The sequence below is a fragment of the Bison bison genome, unplaced genomic scaffold (genome assembly GCF_000754665.1).
Source record: "Bison bison bison isolate TAMUID 2011002044 unplaced genomic scaffold, Bison_UMD1.0 scf7180017864464, whole genome shotgun sequence".
NCBI lineage: Eukaryota > Metazoa > Chordata > Mammalia > Artiodactyla > Bovidae > Bison > Bison bison.
In genome coordinates this window covers 2,419,614-2,428,034 of record NW_011495025.1, presented here as the reverse complement: position 1 = coordinate 2,428,034, position 8,421 = coordinate 2,419,614, and the positions used below count along the sequence as shown (strand labels likewise).

Genomic DNA, 8,421 nt, shown 5'->3' with positions numbered 1-8,421 from the left:
ACCCCACTCCAGTACTCTTGCCTAGAAAATCCCATGGACGGAGGAGCCTGGTAGGCTGCAGTCCATGGGGTTGGGAAGAGTGGGACAGGACTGAGTGACTTCACTTTCACTTTCAAGTGAAATTCTTATGAATCATTAGTGAAGATTCATGAAATATTCATTGACCTAAGCTTATAAGCATTCATTAAAATTCATAAATTAGAGTGTTTATGGACAACCTATCAAATCTAGGAACATAAAAGGCCACATTGGGTTCATAAACCCTATTTGAAAAGTGACTTTTCATGAATTTTACTGCCTTGTTGTTAGGTCATCAAGTTGTGTCTGACTCTTTGTAACTGCATGGACTGCAGCATGCCAGGCCTCCCTGTACCTTACTACCTCCCAGAGTTTGCCCAAATTCATGTCCACTGAATCAGTGACACCGTTCAAACATCTCAACCTCATTTACTGCCTTAGCCATCTAATATAAATATATTTTTATTATATTATGTTTCTGAATCTCTGAGAATAATTTGGATAGTATTTGCTGCTGCTAAGTTGCTTCAGTCGTGTCCGACTTTGTGCGACCCCATAGACGGTAGCCCACCAGGCTCCCCTCGTCCTTGGGATTCTCCAGGCAAGAACACTGGAGTGGGTTGCCATTTCCTTCTCTTCAAATACTGTCTCCAGGATAGTATTCACCTGTGCCAAATAATATATAATTTAATGAAAGAAAATGATATTTAGGTCATTTGTATTTTGTAGAATTAGTTCACATGCACAAAGCCAATGTATTTAAGAAGGCTTTGATGAAAGGGACATCTGTTAAAGTGAAAAATAAAAAAAAATGAGATATTTGGGCCAAGAAAACTTTGAATCTTAGGAGGTTGTTGTTGTTTAATTTGTTTTACTTGTGTGTCCAGTGAAAGCTCTTTATTGCTAATTACTCCTTTAATTCTATGCATTATTGTTGCCTTCACTTTGAGATTTTTTGCCTGCACTAGGATAGTCTTTTAGGCTCTAAAAGCTTTCGTAAGTTTTTTGAAACTTTTAACATTTCGTTCTCCAGTTTCACATATTAGAATGAATAAATACCACACAGAATATCAAACCGTTTTCATTGTTCCTGCTTTATATTTAATCACATATATTTTATGTTCTTTTTGAAAGTTATAAACAGGATAATCTAATTTACTTTTGAACAAAACACACAAATTCAGCTCAATTGAATGAATATTTTTGGAAACCTACCCTAGGTCAAGGGGCTTCCTAGGTGGCACAGTGGTAAAGAATCTGCCTGCCAATGCAGGAGACTCAAGAGACTCTGGTTTGATCCCTGGGTCAGGAAGATTCTCCTGGAGTAGGAAATACTGGCAATACTGGCAACCCAAGCCAGTATTTGTGTCTGGAAAATTCCATGGACAGAGGAGCCTGGTGGGATACAGTCCATCAGGTTGCAAAGAGTCAGACACGACTGAGCGACTAAGCACACATACTGTATATCAAACATTGTATCAAGATCTGAATATACAAAAATCCTCTCATGCTTTTGGAACTAGATTGTTTATTAGGTAAAACAGTTTGCATTTTGTAGAAAATATAAAGTCAAAAACTTAAATTTTACACGCTGACTTGTGTCAATCAATCTTTAGAGAGTGACTCTTCCTTCAGAATAGACTGAGCAAAAAGACTTCTTATTGCCAAAAGACTTATTGCCACAAGTCTTCCCACAAGAAAAAAGGAGAGGAACAGTGCATTCTGATGATTTCAGTTAAAATACCCTGAACCATCAGTACAGGGCTACTTATGTTAGAGGTAAAGCCACTATCATTTCTGAATTTTGACATGTGCACTATAATGTACACATCCCACACTTATGTCCTTTCAGCTGGAAACAATTGTTTCCCTGTCAAAATGCTCAAAAAGATTCATTGTTTACTTTTCAGAGAAGACTGAAGCTTGACCTTGGACTATCACTTCCTAGCCACTTCTGCTATAAGGATCATAAAATAAATGCCTCTGCCATAACCAAGTTCCAATGTCTAATATATATCACCTGCTTTTCAGTCTCTATTGTGGGAAAAAAAATCTCCAAGCAGAAAATTCATTATAAGGGACAAGTGGAAGTATGCAAAAGTGACCAGTAGCATTGATGAGTTTGCATGTCAGGGAGATTATTTTTTCTTCTACTCGAAGAAGATGTTATTAGGTATTAATTCATCAATCACATTATCTAGTTCAGAGGTCCCATAACTATGTAACTTGGTGAAACTCCAAATAGAACAATTTGTAGAATAAATTCTCTTTTGTTTAAAATTTTCAAATAGATGTTCAATTATATTTTCAAAAGCTCCTAATGTACTTTGTATCAGAAATACATATTTTATTTATTTATTTATTTTAGAAATACATATTTTAATTTCATATTATTTTTCTTTATAAAATCAACCATATGTTCCCATCAAAAAGTTTTTAAAATAGGAAAACCATAAGGTTCAGAGAGAAGACAGAATCTCAACATATTTTGGTTATTATTCACTTTTACGTATCTGTATGCTTCTAAAAATGAATAATATTTTGAAAATATTAAGCTGATTTATTTATCATTCTCCCTAAATAATATTTCAGTGTTGCTTCCCACAAATTTGCTAGTTCCATACTGAAATTATCAAAAACCTATCTTTGTTTTAAAACATAAATGGTCTTTATAAATTCTATCACTTGCTGAACACACACATTTGTGATGAAATTTAGAAGGTTTCCCATAGAATCATGTTACACAAGGAAGAATTAAAGATTCAAGTGTGACAGTCAATCATATGTGTTAACTTAGCCAGGCCAAGCTGTCCAGATATTTGGCCAAACATTATTCTGGATGTTTCTGTGAAGGTGTTTTTTTGGATGATATTAAAATTTAAATCAGTAGATCCTGAGTAAAGCAAATATGGATGAGCCCATCCCATTAGTTGAAGGCCTCAGTGAAAGAAAGACTGAGATCCTGCAAAGTAAGAAGGAATCCTGCCAGCAGACTGCTTTTGAATTTGAATTGCAACACTTCCCTGGGTCTCCAGCCCACCAATATACCCTGTAGAATTTGGAATTATCCCTCCATGATTGTGTGAGCCAGTTCCTTAAAATAAATGTGTCTCTCTATATATATACACACAGCTTGTTAGTTTTGTTTCTCTGGAGAACCCTGCCTTATAAAATGATGAGTAAGGGATATGCTCAATCTACAAGAATAAAATCTTTCTGAGACTGATGTAGTTGCTTCCAGGGAGATACCTCAAAGAGAGACAGAAAAGAAGACAGACAGGAGATGAGATTCAGTTAGCCTGAATATTCCAACAGTTGAGGTCATAGACCAGGAAATAGGAGATGTAGAATCATTCTGTTACATTTAGGGAATCCTGCTTCCTAGGGCAAAGGAGAAGAAATTGTGTTCGTACAGTGCCATGTCCAGATTGATGTTGGGACGTGTGCTTGCAACATCTTGAGGGGAGGTGGAGAGATGCTTGTCCAACAAGAATAGGTCTGGAAGAGACTTGGGACAATTAAAAGGGAGACTAAAATTACTGGAGGCTAAGCAGAGCTCACAAACATCAGCAACAAACATAATTATTCTCCTAAAACAGCAGAAACATCAGTGGACATCAGTACAGAACAATCATGTTAATGGCCCATACCACTCACATTCCAATGAAGATTTGCAACTGAAGATAGACCATGGATCTATAAATACTCCCTTTTCTCGCCCACACATATACTCACTGCACCCCTACAGCCACTAGTGTCAGTGTCTTATACACTCCCCTAGAACTGTTTTAAGTTTGAATAGGTATTTATGTGTATAGCTATTTTTAAGTCATTATCTCTATATATCTTAAGGTGAAAGTGAGAGTCTCTCAGTCATGTCCTACTCTTTGTGACCTCATGGACTATACAGTCCATGGAATTCTCTAGGCCAGAATACTGGAGTGGGTAGCCTTTCCCTTTTCCAGGGGATCTTCCCAACCCAGGAATTGAAACCAGGGCTCCCGCATTGCAGGCAGCTGAGTCACAAGGGAAGTAAAATATAGTTGTAACTGACACGTGTGTACATGTGTATATGTATATGTGTTCAGTCACATCTGACTCTTTGCAACCCCATAGACAGTAGCCCACTAGGATCCTCTGTCCACGGGATTTTCTAGGCAAGACTACTGGACTGGGTTGCCATTCCCTCCTCCAGGGAATCTTCCTGACCTAGGGATTGAACCCACATATCTTGTGTCACCTGCATGGGCAGGTGGATTCTTCACCACCAAGACAACCTGGGGAACCCAAATATATTTTAAAACTATGTTTAAATGATTATACTTTAGAGATATATATTTACTTTTCATTCTATACAGTTTTCTGCATTATACTTAATTTACTCATATGGTAAAATTCTTTTAATTTAAATAAAATTGCCTCATTCCTTTTAGAGGGTTGCACTTTTACACAGTATCAGTGTTCTACAATCTGCTTAAATCTCCTTCAAAGTTTGGCCTTTCGACCGACTTTCAGGTTTTCACAACTTTTCCACTGAATTGATCAAATAATTATTTTACCCATACATTATGCTACATATCAACATGCATAGGGAATTCTGTTGTTATTGGAATTTTTTACAGAATCTATTTTACTTCAATAAATATATTTGTAATTGTTCCTTGAATCATTCCTATGATGGCTACTTAAAAATCTTTGTCAGATAATTTCAACATCTCTATGATCTTGGTGTTAGCTTTAATGATTGTCTTCTTCCATTGAGTTTGAGACCTTCCTAGTTCTTGGTATGACACATTTATTTTGATTGAAACATAAAAATTTGGGGGCATTTGCTGGGAGCTGGCATATTGCATATTGAGTGCATATTGCATATTGCATATTGAGTGCAGCACTTTCCACAGCATCATCTTTCAGGATCTGGAATAGCTCAACTGGAATTCTATCACTGCCGGGAGCCAGCGTGAGGAACTCCTCCCATGACAAAGGTCATGAGGAAGGAGGCTCGGCATACGCAAAGGCGGGATCGAGCCTCAGGAGTTCCCCTGGAAATTCGCGAGTATCTACCCCCAAAACCAGAGTCTTCCTACTTTCTGCTTTGTGCTTTCACCTACACCTCTGACTTTACAGGGGGCTGTCCCCCACTACCTCTCTCTGAAACAAGAGTTAGCTTACAGCTCCAGTTAATAATTCCTGGGTGTGACAGTGTTTAACCTACAAATTCCTTTGGAAATCCTCTAGCCTGCCTGAATAGGTTTTTCCGGCCACATGTGATTGTTCAGAGCCTCCCAACTGTGAGAGGCAGAGATGTTCTAAACTGTCTAAACACAGATTCCTTTGAGTAGTTAAAAGATGGATTAGAAATTGTATTGGTGAAGGGTTTTTCACTTATTGGGCCAATGTTTGCTGCTAAGTCTCCATACTCCTTACCTACTGTGTCCTTGGCAGTGTATTGATTGATATAATGGGTGTATAGAAATGTAAGTAGTAGCCTCAATGTTTGTAACCTTGGATCCTTGAGTTAATTCTTTTCTTGATTGAGCCCACCTCATCTTTGCCCTATAGGAATGCAGCTTTGTCCAATGCTTTTTTGGAGGCTGGTGCCTGACTTTGGAATAATCACCTTTAGAGAAAGATAAGTTTCTTAAAATGTTAACAGGCCTCCTGGCCAGAAGATGATGTAATTCACCTGAACTTTTGCATATGATAAGTTTGAAAGCCTGGCTTCGATTAGGACCAGGAGCTGCTGTCCTTGCATGACTCCACCCCTTCCCCCATTATCCTCTATGCACAATTTAAGGTATAAAGACTACTTTGGAAAATGAAGTGCGGGCCTTGTTCACCGAAACTTGGTCTCCCCGTGTCACTCTCTCTCTCAAATTCTGGCTGAGTCTCCATCTGGAGCGCGGAACCCGCCATGCTTGTTAATTATGCCTGGGCTTCTAAGATCCGACCAGGGAGGCCTCAGTGTCTCCTCTCCTTCGGGAGAACGGAAGGACGCCTGCGGCCTACGCAAGTGGTACAAACTTCTTGTCTTGAAGTTTTATTGGTCTCCCGCATAAACCAAGCTACTCAGCCTCTTTTCTCCACTGAATTTTCCTACTGAGCTATCCTCATCCTATTACTCTTTATATCTTTGATAAAATATTTAAATTAATAGGTGGCCGACGCTGTCCCCGCTTCGAATACCCTGGATCAGCTGGGGCTGGACCCCGGCAGGTGGCGCCCGATCAGGCTGGATCTAATTTTAAACCTGCCAGAAGAAATATCAATAACCTCAGATATGCAGATGACACCACCCTTATGGCAGAAAGTGAAGAGGAACTAAAAAGCCTCTTGATGAGAGTGAAAGAGGAGAGTGAAAAAGTTGGCGTAAAGCTCAACATTCAGAAAACGAAGATCATGGCATCTGGTCCCATCACTTCATGGGCAATACATGGGGAAACAGTGGAAACAGTGTCAGACTTTATTTTGGGGGGGCTCCAAAATCACTGCAGATGGTGACTGCAGCCATGAAATTAAAAGGTGCTTACTTCTTGGAAGGAAAGTTATGACCAACCTAGATAGCATATTGAAAAGCAGGGACATTACTTTGCCAACAAAGGTCCGTCTAGTCAAGGCTATGGTTTTTCCAGTGGTCATGTATGGATGTGTGAGCTGGACTGTGAAGAAAGCTGAGCCCCAAAGAATTGATGCTTTTGAACTGTGGTGTTGGAGAAGACTCTTGAGAGTCCCATGGACTGCAAGGAGATCCAGCCAGTTCATCTTAAAGGAGATCAGTCCTGGGTGTTCATTGAAAGGACTGATGTTGAAGCTGAAACTCCAATACTTTGGCCACCTCATGTGAACAGTTGACTCATTAGAAAAGACTCTGATGCTGAGAGGGATTGGGGGCAGGAGGAGAAGGGGACGACAGAGGATGAGATGGCTGGATGGCATCACTGACTCAACGGACATGAGTTTGGATGAACTCCGGGAGTTGGTGATGGACAGGGAGGCCTGGCATGCTGTGATTCATGGGGTTGCAAAGATTCAGACATGACTGAGCGACTGAACTGACTGACATATTCCTCAGACATTGTTCTGGCTTGGGTGGGAGGCCTTGCTTGTCATGACCAAAGCTGGACTGAAGCTCAGATTCTCCACTTGGCCTCCAATGATGCCTGAGGGGAAGGTTCTGTAGGTTGGAGTGAGAGCCTTAGTTTCTCACTAGGCCTCCACAGGTTCAACTCTGGTTAAAAAGGATAAAAGTACTTCACTACCACAGGCCAAATGGTGTCCCCTGATAACACATGAAGAAAGAGATGATGGTCCATTTTCTACTGACTGATAGAGTTCTAACTCCCACTAGACCTCCTGTGACACCACCCCACAAGGAAGGAGAGGTGACAGTGTGTCACAGTACTTCTGGATGGGGGGGCTTCCATGCCCTTCTGTGGTCTTCTCTGTCACCAGAATTGGGCCACACTGGAGGCCCTATCTTCTGTGATGGAAGCTCTGACTCCTACCTGGCTTCCCTGACACCACTGTAGCAGAGTTTGAGCATTTCAGTGCAGCATGGCAAGGTTAGAACTCCTGGCTCCCCATTCAGCTTTTGCTGCCATGGATGCAGGTGGGGCCCACGGCTTTTGCTTTGGTGTCTGGCTGTAGTGCAGTGAATATTTTCTAAAACTTTTTGTCTTCCTAGGCTTCCCTTTTGTTGATCCTTTGATTAGAAAGGCCTTTGTTGGAGCTTACTTTTTGTTGTGCCTTTTGGCAATTCTAGGTTTCCAGCTTTTTCATAGCTGCTGCTGCTGCTGCTGCTACGTCACTTCAGTCGTGTCTGACTCTCTACGACCCCGTAGACGGCAGCCCATCAGGCTCCCCCGTCCCTGGCATTCTCCAGGCAAGAACACTGGAGTGGGTTGCCATTTCCTTCTCCAATGCAGGAAAGTGAAAAGTGAAAGTGAAGTCGCTCAGTCGTGTCCGACTCTTAGCGACCCCAACAACTGCAGCCCACAAGGCTCCTCCGTCCATGGGATTTGCTAGGCAAGAGTACTGGAGTGAGGTGATCTTAGATAAATGAGTCAAAAAGAGTTTCATGTGCCATCCTTTGTGTCTTGAGGTCTCAACCAGTCAGGCTCCTCCTCTATACCTTTAGGAATTTTCATATCTTTCTTGTATAATATGCAGTATTCAACACAGCTAATTGTTAATGGGAGAAAGAGGGGGAAAAAAGACATCTACTAAAGAACCTGCCTGCAGTGCAGGAGACCCTGGTTCAATTCCTGGGTCTGGAAGATCTGCTAGAGAAGGGATAGGCTACCCACTCCAGTATTCTTGGGCTTCCTTTATGGCTCAGCTGGTAAAGAATCTGCCTGCAATGCGGGAAACCTGGGTTTGATGCCCGGGTTGGGAAGATCCCCT

General features: G+C 41.0%; 1 pseudogene; it reads left to right on the top strand.

Moving 5' to 3' along the window:
• The window catches only part of LOC105003199, a 15,028-nt pseudogene extending 13,083 nt beyond the window's left edge, over positions 1–1,945 (top strand).
• Positions 1,946–8,421: the final 6,476 nt, after the last annotated feature.